This window comes from Orycteropus afer, unplaced genomic scaffold (genome assembly GCF_000298275.1).
Source record: "Orycteropus afer afer isolate SDZICR_OR568_19922 unplaced genomic scaffold, OryAfe1.0 scaffold00135, whole genome shotgun sequence".
NCBI lineage: Eukaryota > Metazoa > Chordata > Mammalia > Tubulidentata > Orycteropodidae > Orycteropus > Orycteropus afer.
The window spans coordinates 6586373-6602121 of NW_006921722.1; positions in this window are offsets into that span (position 1 = coordinate 6586373).

The window sequence follows — 15749 nt, forward strand, 5'->3', positions numbered from 1 at the left end:
ATTATCTTCTGTGTCTGTGTTAATTGGTTTCCCTTTTCTTTGTTGAAGAGGGTCTGTGCAATCCTTCTGCCTAGTCCGCCATCTTGCCCCGCCTCCCTGTCCTGTTTTCATTGATTCCTCCAGAGCTAGTACAGAGCTTTGTGCCTGGGAAATGCATCTTTATTATCTTCATCTTCCAATCATTGTTATCATCATACACAAGAGGCTGAAGGCTGAGCACAACCAACACAAGCCCTCTTTAAAGTACAATGAAGTGGTTTAAAGATCGACCTGGATGGTTTTTGGGTAGGCCACCTCCTAGCTGTGTGACCTTGAGCAAGCTACTTAACCACTCCATGCCTCAGTTTCTTCTTCTGTAAAATGGCTTGATGATAATACCTACCTCTTGGGTTCTTAAGAGACATACTAAGTTAGTATTTGCAAAGCACTTAGAACACTACCTGGGAGGTAGTAAACACTCTGTGTTTCTTAAATAAATACATCTAGTCAGTGAGTTAATTTTCCCTTTCACTATGTGAAAGAAAAAACTAGTTTGCTCCAAACTTCTCAGCCTTTTCTGCCAATAGCCAAGTGCTCCTGCCAGGATGAGAAGGATGATAGATCTCAAATTTCCTGGTATCTCACTTAGACCAAAGCCTTCTGCTGGTGACCCTGTGTTCATCCTCACTTAGGATTTTGTTCCTCCCCAGTCCTGGTTTAGGGAGTAGCCCCAAGGATACCTCTCCTAGGAATGATGCTTTCTGCTACTCCAATATTTCATGAACACTTTGCCAAAGCAGAAGCATTCCAAGTACAACTGACAACAAAGATGCCCCTGCCAAATTGCTGTTGCCTCTTCTAGGAGGCTGAGAGGACTCAGTGAGCAAAGGGTCCAGGCAAGCCTCCTGGCCATCACTACTCTTGTGGACTTCTGCACAGTCCACCTGGACCCTCCACACTCACCAGCTCCTTGCACAGTGGGGTATTTGTCTCCTTCTTCTGGTTTGTGCTACTATCAGTCACCCTGGTGAGAGCCAGCCCTCCTTTCATATCCCTTGTGCTCTGGGCTATGTTTCTTGCAGGAGTATGAATAGATGAGCAGCAAAGCCTGACCAACACCCCAAGCTTGTTCCGCTAAATCGCCTGCTTCTATGCGATCCAGATTTAGCAAGAAAAAAACTAAATCAGGCAAAACAAACAAACCCAGGATGTCCAGTTAAATTTTAATTTTATGTACACAACCAATAATGTTTAGCATAGATATGTTGCATGTGACATTTGAGAGATATAGGAGATAGAGACTCTGGTAGCCTAGTGCCTAAGGTACTTGACTGCTAACCAGAAGGCTGGCGGTTCAAACCCACCAGCCTCTCCTCGGAAGGAAGGTTGGGTAATCTACTTCCATAGTGATACCCCCTCAGAAACCCAAGGAGGGGTCATTATGAGTCGGGTCCAACTCGATGGCACATAACAACAGCAACAGGAGATAGACGGGCCCCATTGAGTTGACTCTGACTCAGGACAACCTTACATGCAAGAGAACAACATGTTGCTGGTCTCGCACCATCCTCACCATCACAGGCATATGCATGTCCACCACTGTGGCTATTTTGCTATCCTTGTCCCCAATGGCTCCCTACTTCTCCAAACATGATGTGTCCTTCTAGCAATTGATTCTCCCAGCTGACATGCCCAGAGCAAGGAAGTTGGACAATGTTCTCTAGTGAACCATAAGGTTTTCATTGGTTAATTTTTGGAGGTAGACCACCAGGCCTTTCTTCCTAGTCTGTCTTAGGCCGGAAGCTCCACTGACACCTGCAGAGGGCCTTGTTGACATTTGAAAGACTGGTGGCTAGCTTCCACCATCCTAGCAGCAAAATATTAGGACAAACTGACAGATGGACGGCGAGTTTCTTTTTCTTTCTTAGTCTTCTACACTCTGTGACAGTTCAGGGCTCTGGTAGAAATTTCAATCCTTATAGCTTCATATTTCCTTAAGAAAAGAAAATGCCAATGAATGAATGAACATAATTAACTTCTCTTGTTCAATCAAGCAGCCAACAAGTGTTTACTGACTGGATATTCTGTGCCCAGACTATTCCAAAGTACATGAGATGAAGTCTCAGTATCCTCACTTCTAAGGAGCATTCTGGCTGTACTTCTTCCAAGAGATTTGTTCGTTCTTCTTGTAGTCCATGGCATTTTCAGTATTCTTTGCCAGCACCACAATTCAAATGTATCAACTCTTCTTTAGTCTTCCTTATTCATTTTCCATCTCTTACATGCATATGAGGCTGTTGAGAATACAATGGCTTGGGTCAGGGGCACTGTAGTCTTCAGAGTGACAGCTTTGCTCTTAAACACTCTAAAGTGGTCTTTTAAGGCAGATTTGCCCAATGCAATTTGTCATTTGATTTCTTGAATACTGCTTCTATGGGTGTTGATTGCGGATCCAAGTAAAATGAAATCTTTAGAAACCCTATGGGGGCAGTTCTACTCTGTCCTATAGGGCTGTTATGCATTGAAATAGACTCAACAGCATTGTGTTAAAGGGAAGGCTTTTGAGAAGGTTATTAATACAGTTGGGGTTGAAAGATGGGTGGAGCTATTCCCCTTCGGTTATGATATACCGTCAAAACTAGTACCTCTTATGACATTGATATTCACCAAGGCCCTTTATTTAAAATTACTACCAGGTTTTATGTGGAGAGACCATAATTTGGGGAACAGTGAGAAGCAAATACTGACAGTGGTGTTATGGCTAAAGCAACAAACACACAAGCTAAAAAAAATGGAGTTATCCATTCTTTCAAATTAATGCTGTGACAGCATGACCTGGCTGCTCCCCCCTTTTATTGTAAGGAGATACCAAAAATATATCATATATAACTGGTCTTCATTCTTCCTGAGTCACAAAGTACATGTGTCTTTGTGGTGTATGTATGTCTGGGGTTGGGGGTTCAGTCTCAAGAAACAATCCTGGGGATGGGGAAAGAGACCCTTTCTCTGAACACTGACTACATGAAGGGTGGGCACCCAACAAAGTCCAGGTTCTGATACCAAGCACGAGGCTAGGGGTGGGAGTGGGGAAGGAGTGGTCCTCGTTGGGCTGTGGAGACAGAGGCATCTGGGACTCCTTCCAGAAGAACCCTCAGTGCTCTAGGTCTCAGAGGAGGAACTGCATTTGACCCGAACCCTATGAAACAAGGAGGGTTTTGAGGAACAGAGAAGGGGGTTGGTTTTCAGGCAGAGGAACTAAGAATGGTCTAAGATAATAAAGTGGCGAGAATACAGGAGAAGATGGGGACAGGGAGCCATCCAGTTTGGTTGGTGTGTAGAAGATGTTAAAGGAAGGAACAGGAGAGCGGTGGAAGAAGACCTGGCCTGGACTTTAAGAACTTTAGGACCAGGATAGAGTGCTCACACTTTACTTTAGTAGCTCTGGGGAGAAATTAAAGATTTGTCAGTAGGGGAGCCTGGCAGGGGGCTTTAGTGAGGATCCAACACAACAAGGCAATCACACAAGTAGTACAAGGCAAATATGTCTTTTGCAATTTACCAGTGTTAGGCCAGAGCAAACTCAAACCACCAACATTTCAGTTAACAGCTTCCTCCGGGTGTTAGGCCCTGATGAGACAGCCTGATAAGACAACCGAGGTAGCAGAACCCGCCCAGGCTCGAAAGCTCCATGTGATGATAAACTTCCTCCTGTGAAGCCCCCTCATGCTAATTAGGTGCAGACCCATGCCAACAACTAATTGGACCCCGCCATTTCCTTAGTCCCCACTTAGGTCCTCTGCAAGACTATAAACCCTATCCTCCCCAGCCAGGTGGCGCGACTTCTCGGGTCCCTCTCAGGGACCCGTAAACCTCGCCCGGAAGCGCAGAATAAAAACTTCTCTTTAACCTCACTTTTGTGTGTCCTCTTCTCCTTACCGTGGCCTTAAAACCAGCTTTTATTTTACAAAATGTTTTGGGTTTGTTGATGTTTGCTATGTTTTAGAAACAATGGTAGTGTAGAATCTTAAGTGTGTAGTAAGAGGTGAAGAATGCTGAAAGTACCATGGACTGCTAAAAGAACTAACAAATCTGTCCTGGATGAAGTGCAGCTAGAATGCTCTTGAAAGCGAAAATGGCCCAATTTTGTCTCACCTGCTTTGGTCATTTTGTAAGAGGGGACCATTGCCTGGAGAAGGATGTCATGCTTGGTAAGGTGGAAGGTCAAAAAAGAGGGGAAGGTCCTCAAAAAGATGGATTGACACCATGGGTACAATCATGGACTCAGGTATAGCAGGGATCGTGGAGCTGGCACAGGTCCAGGCAGTGTTTCGTTCTGCTGTACATAGTAAGGTCGCTGTGAGTCAGAGATGACACCTAAAATGGCACTAACAACAACAACAAAGAGGATGATTTTAGTTATTGAGCTATTTTAAAGGAAGTTGGGATGCACAAGAAATGGAGAATTTTGAATAATTGTATTTGCATACAGGCTGTGCTTGTATTTGAGGAGTTAAGACTCAAAGTTCAGTCACTGACATTGGGTCTCAACCTTTCTTTGAGATCTTTCAGAGATACAGCAGAAGACTGCTACTGGGGTTTGTTATGTTCTCTGAAATCAATGGCAGAAAGGAAAGTACAAAGTATTGGTTCACTGTGGTCTCAGAGAACTTTATGGTGCAAAGATTCCAGAGTCAGAATTCTATGCTCAGCCCAGCTCCATCCCTTGATGGTGGCTTGACAAGGCACTGCCTTTTGAGCTGCAGTTTCTGCATCGTAAAAATGGGCAGAATTGTTGCTAATCCTGAGGATTATTAGCAAATTTTCAGTGACATTGAATTTCAAAATGCATCATTAACACCAGTTTCACCCTGAGGATAGGAGAGGGGACAGGACACAATGAGAGCTACGTTTTAGGGCGCTTGATAGTTAAGATGGGAGCTCTGGTGGCGTAGTGCCTAAGGCATTTGACTGCTAACCAGAAGGCTGGCAGTTCAAACCCACCAGCCACTCCTTGAAAGGAAGATTGGGCAATCTACTTCCACAGTGATACCGACTCAGAAACCCAAGGAGGGATTGCTATGAGTCGGATCCGACTCCACGGCAGTGAGTATAGTTAAGATATATTATTCACCCATTGCCTTTGGTTTTCATTACCCCTATGACCTTGAGTAGGAGTTCCTGGGTGGTGCATATGGTTAAGTGCTTGGCTATTAACTCAAAGGTTGGTGGTGGTTTAAACTCACCCCAAGTGCTTTGGAAGAAAGGCCTGGCCATCTGCTTCTGAGAGATTACAGCCCTGAAAACCCTATGGAGCGTATTTCTACTCTGGCACACATATTGTTTTCATGAGTCTGAATTGACTTGATGGCAACTTGTTGGTTGGCTGGTAATGTTGGATGAGGTCATAGGCTTAGCAGGATGCAGGGCTTCCAAGGTTGTACCTTTAGTCAGGAGGAGCTGTGGTTAAGGTATTGGGTTGCTAACCAAAAGGTTTTCAGAAGTGGATGGCCCTGTCTGTCTTCCCAGTCTCTCTTACTCTGGAAACTTCACTGAAACCTGTCCACCATGGGTGACCCTGCTGGTCTTTGAAATACCAGTGGCATAGCTTCCAGCCTCACAGCAACATGCAAACCACCACAGTGCGGCAAACTGACAGGCAAGTGGTGGAATGCTCCTTAGAAGTGAGAATGGCCAGACTTCATCTCACCTGCTTTGTCCATATTGTCAGATGAGACCAGTATCTGGAAAACGACATCATGCTCAATAAAGTAGAGGGTCAGCAAAAAAGGGAAGACCCCCAACAAGATGGTTTGACACAGTGGCTGCAATGATGAGCTCAAGCAGAGCAAGGATTGTGAGGATAGTGCAGGACCAGGCAGTGTTTCATTTTTTTGTACATAGGATTGCTGTGAATTGGAGCTGACTCAACAGAACCTAACAACAACAACAACCAAAACATAGGCAGGTCAAACCTACTAGGTGCTCCTCAGGAGAAAGACAAGGCAGTCTGCTTCCATAAAGATTTACAACTTTGGAAACCCTAGGAGGCAATTCTCCTCCTCTGTCCTATAGGGTCACTATGAGTTGGAATTGACTCGGTAGTGGGTTTTATTTTGTTTTGTTTACCATTGGTTGATGGCAGAGCTGGAGCGTGACTCCAAATCAGTGTTGTCTCCACTACACTAGGCTGACACGCATGCTCATTGGCACAACTCAATGTGGTCAATGGGAAATAAGCATTATTGATGCTCTTAATTAGATTCTGTTTTCTCTCTTCGTTTTTCTCCTAGGAGAAGGAAGTTATTGTCTGTTTCCTGAACACCCACTGTGTGCTGGCACCAGACTAGGTGCCTGGAGACACAGGCCAGAACCACAGATACCCTTGCCCTTGCGAGGCTTCCGGCCCATCTCCCACATGGCGCCTGCAGCTACATGCAATTGAGCTGCACTTGACCACCAAGCATCAGAAATAGTTCATCCTTCTGGCTGGGGAGTGTGACCTACGTGGTCCCACAGGCTCCTGGGCTCACAAAGGCCTCACACTTGGTTTATGCTCTGTTGCTGCTGTCCTGGAATTCTTAATAATTTTCATTTTGCAATAGACCCTTATTATGAATTGAACTGCGTCCCCCAAAAGATATGTTGAAGTCCTAATCTCTACTGATGAAGGCGATCTTGTTTGGGGAGAGAGGGTTTTTCTTCACACTGATAGGTTAATGAGGCCATACTGCAGTCAAACTAAATCTGTTGCCATCGTGTTGATTCTGACTCATGGCGACCCCAAGTGTGCTCCACGCCCTTCTTCCAAAACACCTGTGGTGGCCAAACTTTCGGTTAGTAGTTGAGTGCTTAACTATCCATGTGCCACACAGAGACTCTCATACCAGAGGAGGAATGGTCCTAATCCCTGCTGAGTGGTTTCTTATAAAAGTGGAGAACAGACACAGAAACAGAGTCACATGAACGGGGAAGACGCTGTGAGAATACAGCTTTGAGCCAAGGAATGCCCAGGGCCATCAGAAACTGAAAGAGACAGGGAGGGAGCAGGTAGAGGGAGCATGCCCTGCTGATGCCTTGACTTTGGATTTCTAGCGTCCCAAACTAAGAGACAATAGATTTTTCTTCTTTAAATCCACCCACCTGTAGTATTTCTGTTATAGATGTTTTGTTAGGTGCTGTTGAGTCATTTTTGAGTCATAGCAACCCTATGGACAACAGAATGCAACATTGTCCAGGCCCGTGCAATTTATGCTTGAGCCCATCTTTGCAGGAACAATCCATGTCTTGGACCAAGCATGATGTCCTTCTCCAGGCACTGGTCCCTTCTCACAACATGCCCAAAGTACAAGAGATGAAGTCTGGCCATTCTCACTTCCAAGGAACATTCTGGCTGTACTTCCTCAAAGATAAATTTGTTTGTTCTTCTAGCAGTCCCTGATGTATTCAATATTCTTTGCCAACACAACAATTCAAGTGCATCAATTCTTGTGTGATTTTCCTTATTGATAGTCCAGCTCTTGATTGTCACATGCATATGAGGCTATTGAGAATTATTGAATAATTGAAAATCATTGAAAACTGACAGATGAATGATGGTTTGTGGCAGTGGCCCTAGATAACTAAGATAATATGGCTCTTGGAAATATTTAGACAAGAACGTGGCCATCTCTTCCTGATTTTCCACTAAACAGATACTATTATCAGCCCCTGGCTATGGTTTTGTGAAGTTATATTTTCAGAGTGGGGGAGAGGGTTTGGAATCTAACATGAGCAATCAGGTTAAACTCTGGTGAGGTACGGACAAAATCATTTGGATACTCTTGAAATCTAGATTTCTGGTCTCATGAAATTGGGCTGACCTCCATAGGCCATCTGCCCATGTTGTTGTTATGTGCCGTCCAGTTGACCCCAAACTCATAGTGAGCCCTCCTTGGGTTTCCGAGGCGGTATCACTGTGGAAGTAGATTGCCCCATCTTCCTTCCGAGGAGTGGCTGGTGGGTTTGAACCACCAGACTTCTGATTAGCAATCAAGTGCCTTAGCCACTATGCTACCAGAGCTCCTCCCTTCTGAGCCTTGAAAAAACTAGTTCCCTGGAGTCACCTTCAGGTCAAACAATAGCTTAGAAGCAGAGTAGAGAAGACTTTTGCCTTAGGCATGAGGACCTTTTGCAAAATGTTCTATGTGCAGCGAGCTCAGAGGAACAGGAACTCCAGGGGCTGACTAGGGGCTGTTTTAGGATGCATGGCATGTCCTTACAGCAGTCCGCTCGATGGCAGTGGGTTTGGTTGTTTTTTGGCGTGTCCTTGGTGATTCTGTTTCTGTAACTATGGACTCTGCTCAGCGCTGCTCATGTTTTGAGGTTATCTCCTAAGAAACTAACACAACAACGACCTATATAAGCCACTCTCATTGTCCCCTGTTTGGAGAGCTTGCCAGACTTGATTGGGTAATGCTGCCCAATTGGAATTGTATCTCCTTGCAATAAATATGATCTGTTACATGAATTTTTGGTATTTCTGTACATAATTTAGGGTCTTGACACTGCTTCGTTGTCCATAATATCCATTTTAGGTAAATCATGAGGATTCTTATAATAAAGGCATTCCATAAGCTTCCTTTTTTATTTTTCAAACAAAGAACACCACTCTAAAACAGGGGGAAAAGTCTACTGTGAGTAATCGCAATTGTCATTTAAGTAGACAAAGTCAAGGACACCTTGCTCACTGCCCTACACTTAGCCCTTATACCTTTTTTTAGAGCTTTCAACTTTTCCTCTTCTTCCTCAAACCTTGAAAGCGGGTCTCAGGTCTTCAGGGAAATGGCACATTTTCAAACCTTCCCTAGAAAAGGTGTGTTGTTGTTGTGAAGTGAGCTCTGGTGGTGTGGTGCCTAAGGCATTTATTTGACTGTTAACCAGAAGGCTGGTGGTTCATATCCACCAGCCACTCTTCAGAAAGAAAGAAATGATGTAGCCTTTGTATTTATCACTAGTCTGTGATCTTGCTTCTTTAAATCAGTGTGACCCTTGCAACCTCCAGAGTTTTTTTCCCTGAGTTCATCCAAGTGTGGATCGGAAATAACACATCTCCTGGGCACCAGAAGAGAAAGCTTAGAGAATCCAAGGACAAGCAAGCCATCCTCCAAGAAGAACGCTGCATGAGTAAGGTCATTTCCACTATTCTATCCCTTCCCCAAGGAGCTCTGGTGGCGTAGTGCTTAAGGCATTTGACTATTAACCAGAAGGTTGGTGGTTCCAACCCACCAGCCACTCTGCACAAGGAGTACTGGGCAATCTACTTCTGTGAATATTTACCACCTCAGAAACCCAAAGGGGGTTGCTATGAGTCAGAATTGACTTGATGGCAGTGAGGGTTTTTTTTTTTTTTCTTTTTTGTTTTTCCTTTTTAAATCCCTTCTCCAAGCCTGTTTCATTTCTAATGACAGGAAAACCTGTGAAAGCTGGAACTGATGTAAGGCAGAAACCAGGCAGAGAAGGAAAAGTCAAATACTTTCCACTTGAAGGAATAATAGAAAAGTGGTAAGACTGTATCCTGTCAAGGGTGGGAAACTTGCAAGACCCAGAAAAACAAGGCAGTCCCTTCGAGTTCTAGCTCTTACAGGTTTCCCTGTATTTTCCTATAAGCTTTGGCTCCTTGGGAAAAGTCCTGCTGCTTTCCTAGGAAAAGCTCTCGGGCAGCAAACTTTCAAAGACAGCTCTCAAGACAGTGAAGATACGTGAACAGCCACCTGCTCACCAAGGGCGCCGGCTGCACAGAAGAAGCGGCTGTGTCCTCTGCCCATGCGCAATTTAACCAGCCCTGTGACTTGCAGGTGTCGATGGGAACATGCACTTTTTTGGAGTCATTTCTTCTCTTGGATTCTTGGTTGCTATTATGTCATGTCTGCTCCCCTAGTCTTATTCTGGATAAAGCATTAATAGATAACATTTTATTCAGATAATTTTATTCCAGATGACATTCACACAAAATGCTGGAGATCCTAATGATGCCTGGCTCCAAACCCATTATTGTCTGTCTTTTTATAGCCAGTTCTCAAAATGGCTTGAACTTTCAAAGAAGGACATGGCACCATTTCTAGCATTTATGCAATCCAAGGTCCAATGTGCAGGTGGGTCAACTTCTACTCGGGGTGGTGGTGGTGGCATTTGTTCTCAAGAGAGCAGCTTATTTAACTGTCCTTATGGAGATACATCAAAAGAGACTTGGGTTGCTTTCAGACAGCTAAGCAAGAGCTACTGAATGCATTTCTATGATTAGTACGTTGTAGAAATGCTTGCACAGGCATCTTGATGCCAAGTAGTAGCATATCCATCATGGCCGACCTCCAGTCATTCCAAGTAAAGCTGGATAAACCTAGCTTGTGTACCACTCACCTAGGGCCCTCTTGTAACCAGATGGCCAACTCTTAAGCCCAGGATTTCTTATATTGAGATTCACATATACTAGGAGTGAAAAGGTCATTGTCTTGAGAAGTCTGTGTGGTACTGTATTTAGTTATCTGTTGCTGTGTAAAAGATTCCCAAGACTGTGAATCTTTACAGAAGCAGACTGTATCATCTTTCTCCCATGGAGCAGCTGGTGGTTTTGAACCACTGACCTTTGGCTAGTAGCCAAATGCTTTAACCACTATGCCACCAGAGTTCCTTCCAATGACTGTAAGACTGTGGAAATATATTGGGGAATGGGAATACAATAGGAAATATAACACTGTGACAGTGTGTGCAATGGCAAATATATTGGTTCAACCACCTTTGAAAACACAGTCTTCTGTAGGAACCACCTCCATCTACATGGGCTTTCCTGTGGATGTGGTGGATTCATCATAAACTTCAGAAAGTAAAGGTACTACCTCAATAAGCACTAATGCTGTGAAACCAGTAGTGACACTAGTTCTCCTGTGGGACAAGACAGCAGCCAGTAAGCCCAACCCTTCAGTGACAGCCCCACAAGAAACTTGCAGCTGGACAGGGAGGTGGCTGGTGGCAGGACTCCTCTCCTGGCCATGCATTTGGGTAAATATCTGCAGACCACAGCACTCAGCAAATTAAGAGGCAGCTTAATCAAGAAACTCCATAAAAACAACGCCCTATGTTTTCCTGCACTTGAGTTTTTATTGTTATTGGTTCTGATTCACCAGACAGGAGGCCAACTGAGAGGGGGACTGCCTTTTGCAGGGATTCAATGGTAAACAAGAAAGAAGTCTCCTATTTCCAAGGAACTTATTTTCTGGTTTGAGGGGACACATTATAAACAGAGAACAAAGTCAATGTCAAATTAACAAGAACAGATTAGGCAGTGATGAGTAATATTATTTAATATTAAAATAGTGTGTCCACCACCCATCTATCAGCTTGTTGCACTGTGGTGGCTTACATATCGCTGTGATGTTGGAAGCTGTGCCGTCAGTCTTTCAAAAACCAGCAGGGTCCCCCATGGTGGGCAGGTTTCACTGGAGCTTCCAGACTAAGACAGACTAGGAAGAAAGGCCTGGTGACCTAATGAGCCAATGAAACTCTCTGGGTCATAGCAGAATAATGTCCAATACAGTGCTGGAAGATGACCCCTTTAGCTTGGAAGGCACTCACAATACACAGTGACCACAAAAAGGGAGTCAAACATTGTGGGCCTTGCGATGTTTTGTTCTATCATATGCATAGGGGCCGTGAGTCAGAGTCTACTCATTGACAACTACCAACAATGACAGCTGCCGTGTGATGATGGATTTGTGCACAGTGCCCACACCTAAGCACAGAGATGCACACTTAAGTGCTCAATAATTGCATTCCAGGAATCCTAGGCTATGAGTCAGACAGTTACTCACATTCTGTTGATCAGGCATTAGAGCCACTTGAGAATTCTATGACTTAGCGGCACCAATCTCCAGCAGTAAATCAAATTTCACAAAAATTACTTACAACCATTTTTGTACATTGTTTTTTTCTAAAGCCAAGCAGAGCATATTGAAATGATATTGTAATATTATTCTCCCCTTCGATTTCTGTAATAGTTGAAGAATATGGGTAGGAGTCTTTCTACCTAATTAAAAAGAAAACAAACAAACGAAAAACTAACTCACTGCCATAGAGGCGATTCCAACTCATGGTGACCCCCATTGGGCTTCTGAGGTGGTAAATCTTTACAGAAGCAGATTGTCCCCTCTTTCTGCAGAGTGACCGGTGGGTTTGAACTGCCAACCTTCTGGTTAGCACTCAAATGCCTTAGGCACTGTGCCACCAGAGCTCCTTTTCTACCTATTAGAAATATATTTATGAGACCATCAGAAGGAGAAGACATGGCTGACAGAGTTATAAGAGAGGAAGAGATGGACCTAGAAGTTAGGAGACATGGTGCGGGCCCCATTGTGTCTGCCAGCCAGCTCTGTGGCTCCTCACCTCTCAGGCTTTCCATTTTCTCATACGTAAAGGAAGAGTTTGCCTTGCATCACTCTAAGAATCCATGTTTCCAGAAATGTAAAGTGAATTATGGGGGTCTGTGAGTTGGATCCGACTCAACAGCAGTGAGTTTGGTTTTTTGTTTTTTAAGTGTGTTGTAGGGGCAGTGGTGGTTCTGTGGCAGGACTCTCACCTTCCATGAGACAGACCAGGGTTTATTTGCTGGCCAATGCACCCTGTGAGCAGCTACAATCTGTCAGTGAAGGTTCATGTACTGCTATGATGTGGAGTAGGTTTCAGTGGAGTTTCCAGACTAAGGCAGACTAGAAAGGAAGTCCTGGTAACTATTTCTGAAAATCAGCCAGTGAAAGCCTTTCAAATCACAATGTGCATGGGGTCCCCATGATTTGGGAGCCGATTGATGGCCACTAACAGCTAAGACACTTGCCTGCTAACCAGACAGCTGGCGGTTCAAACCCACCAGCCACTCCTCGGAAGGAAGGTTGGGCAATCCTACTTCCGTAGTGATTGTTGTTGTTGTTGTTGTTATGTGCCGTCGAGTCAAACCCGACTCATAGCAACCCCTCCTTGGGTTTCCGAGGCAGGATCACTATGGAAGTAGGATTGCCCAACCTTCCTTCCGAGGAGTGGCTTGTGGGTTTGAACCGCCAGCCGTCTGGTTAGCAGGCAAGTGTCTTAGCCACTATGCTACCAGAGCTTCCGTAGTGATACTGCCTTGGAAACCCAAGGAGGGGTTACTATGAGTCGCGTCCAACTCAAAGGCACATAACAACAACAACAACAAAAACAACAACAACAAGCACATTGTAACTCTGTGGAGACACAAAGATCCTTTGAAACAGGGCCAGACAGGGAATAGAGATTATAATTTCAGTTTCCTGGGAGCTCTGGTAGCGTAGTGCCTAAGGCACCTGACTGCTAACCAGAAGGCTGGTTGTTCAAACCTGCCAGCCACTCCTCGGAAGGAAGATGGGGCAATCTACTTCCATAGTGATACTGCCTCGGAAACCCAAGGAGGGGTTACTATGAGTTGGGTCCAACTCGAGGGCACATAACAACAACAACAACAGAACAAGAAAAACTCTTTAAAGTGTTAAAGAGTGGAGATGTCATCTTGAAGACTAAGGTGTATCTAACCCAAGTTATAGTATTTTCAATTGCCTCATATGCATGCAAAAGCTGGACAATGAATAAGGAAGACTGAAGAAAGGTTGATGCCTTTGAATTGTGGTCTTGGTGAAGAATACTGAAAATGACATGGACTGCCAGAAGAACAAACAAATATGTCCTGGAAGAAGTGCAGTCAGAATGCTCCTTAGAAGTGAGAATGGCTAGAGTTCCTCTTACAGACTTTGGTCATGCTGTCAGAAGGGCCCATTCCCTGAAGAAAGATATCATGCTTCTTAAAGTGGAGGATCAGTGATGAAGGGGAAGACCCTCAGCCAGATGGATTGACACAGTGGATGCAAGAATGGGCTCAAGCACAGCAAGGATGCTGAGTATGGCGCAGGACTGGGCAGTGTTTCTGTCTGTTGTGCATAGAGCAGCTATGAGTCAGAGCTGACTTGATGGCACCTAACCACAACAACAATGATGTTGAACAGGTTTGAGCAGAGCTTCCAGACAAAGACAGATTAGGGAGAAAGGCCTGAGAATCTAGTACTGAAAACCAGCCAATGAAAACTCTGTGGCTCACAATGCCCCGATCTGCAACTGATCATGGCGGTGGTGCAGGACCAGGCAGTGTTTCATTTGACTGTGCTTAGGGTCATCATAGGAGCTCTGGTAGCATAGTGCCTAAGGCACTTGACTGCTAACAGAAGGCTGGCCGTTCAAACCCACCAGCCACTCCTCGGAAGGAAGGTTGGGCAATCCTACTTCCGTAGTGATATTGCCTCGGAAACCCAAGGAGGGGTCGCTATGAGTCGGGGCCGACTCGACGGCAAATAACAACAACAACAACAGGGTCATCATAAGTTGAGAGCTGACTCAACAGCAGCTAACAACAGTCATGTCAGCTAATGAGAGCAAGAAAAACATTTAAAAAGTGCCAGCCTTTCTTCCTTCCCACATTCAGCTCCAAATTCTTCATTGCTTTTGAATTCTCCTTCTCTGACAATCTCCAGGGTTTTGTGAGTCTTGAATCCAAAGTGTCCCGGAGAGTCATTTTTCCGGCATGGAAAAATGAGTCTTGTTCTAACACAGATTTGCTTAAAATATATTCTACAAATTCAGGGAGCTCATTTGGGTAAAATATAGTTTTTCTTTTTCATGAATTCACTATTTTCTCCAAACAAATTCTAAGGAAGACTGCAACCTAAGCACTTTGACAATCTGGAATTGAAATAGAGAGTCTAGAGTCTGGAGTTTCATGTCTCCACAGATGAAAAAATGAAAATTCTTTGAAGTGCAGAAGGCTGCGCTTGGCAGTGTTTTCATCTGGCATTGTTAACATCTCACAGACCAAGCTCAAGCAAGAAAATTCTTCTTCAAACCTTCCCTATTACAATCTCTGCCCTCTGAACCTTTTATACAACCAAAGCAAGACTCCTTTGTGGTCTAGGCCCCTTCCGTCACAGACCACAGAGAAGATTTCTCTGTCGTTTCTTCATCTTCCTCACCACCCTCCTCTACCCACAGAAATGCACACCACAGAATGTGACACGGCCACCAAGCAAGCTGCTAAATGTCTCTGAAGTCTTTGATGATGGAAAATGGTGACATATCTGGGCTAGGTGGCTGTCACTTTTGCATCTTTCATGTAGATCTCCCTTTCTCTTTCCTGGTGACTTGGATTCTGGGGTTGGAGGTCAATGAGGAGACATGGCATCTTGCTCCTACCATGAATTTGCATACATGTCATGGTAAGAATGATAATAGTTGATTTGTTGTCCCCCCGCCCCATGACTGGGTCCATAGCAGCTGCCAGATTATTTGCTATGTCTTGCAACAGTAGAAGGCACTACTTGAAGATTGGAAGAGTTAAAGGTAAGCTAAGTATAGTGCAGGGATGCTTTATCCTACAGAAAACACAGTTACTACCCCCAATGTCCCAAGAGATGCAGATGGCCAGCCTTTATCACTAAGCCCTCTGGGGACAATGGCAGAGTGCTGGTGGGGACTGGATTTCACATTGCTTTAAAGTTGGGAAGACACACATTTTGGGGTCTAAGGAAGGTTTTTTTCCCCCCAATCTTCTGAGGTAGAAATGAGGCTATCTTTGAATCTCCCTTTGGCCCTAGAGGGACCACCTCTCATCACCTTGAGGAACCCTGGATACAGTGATGCGATCTGACAAGTGCCTCAGATGGAGATGCTATGTTTAGTACAAAGTG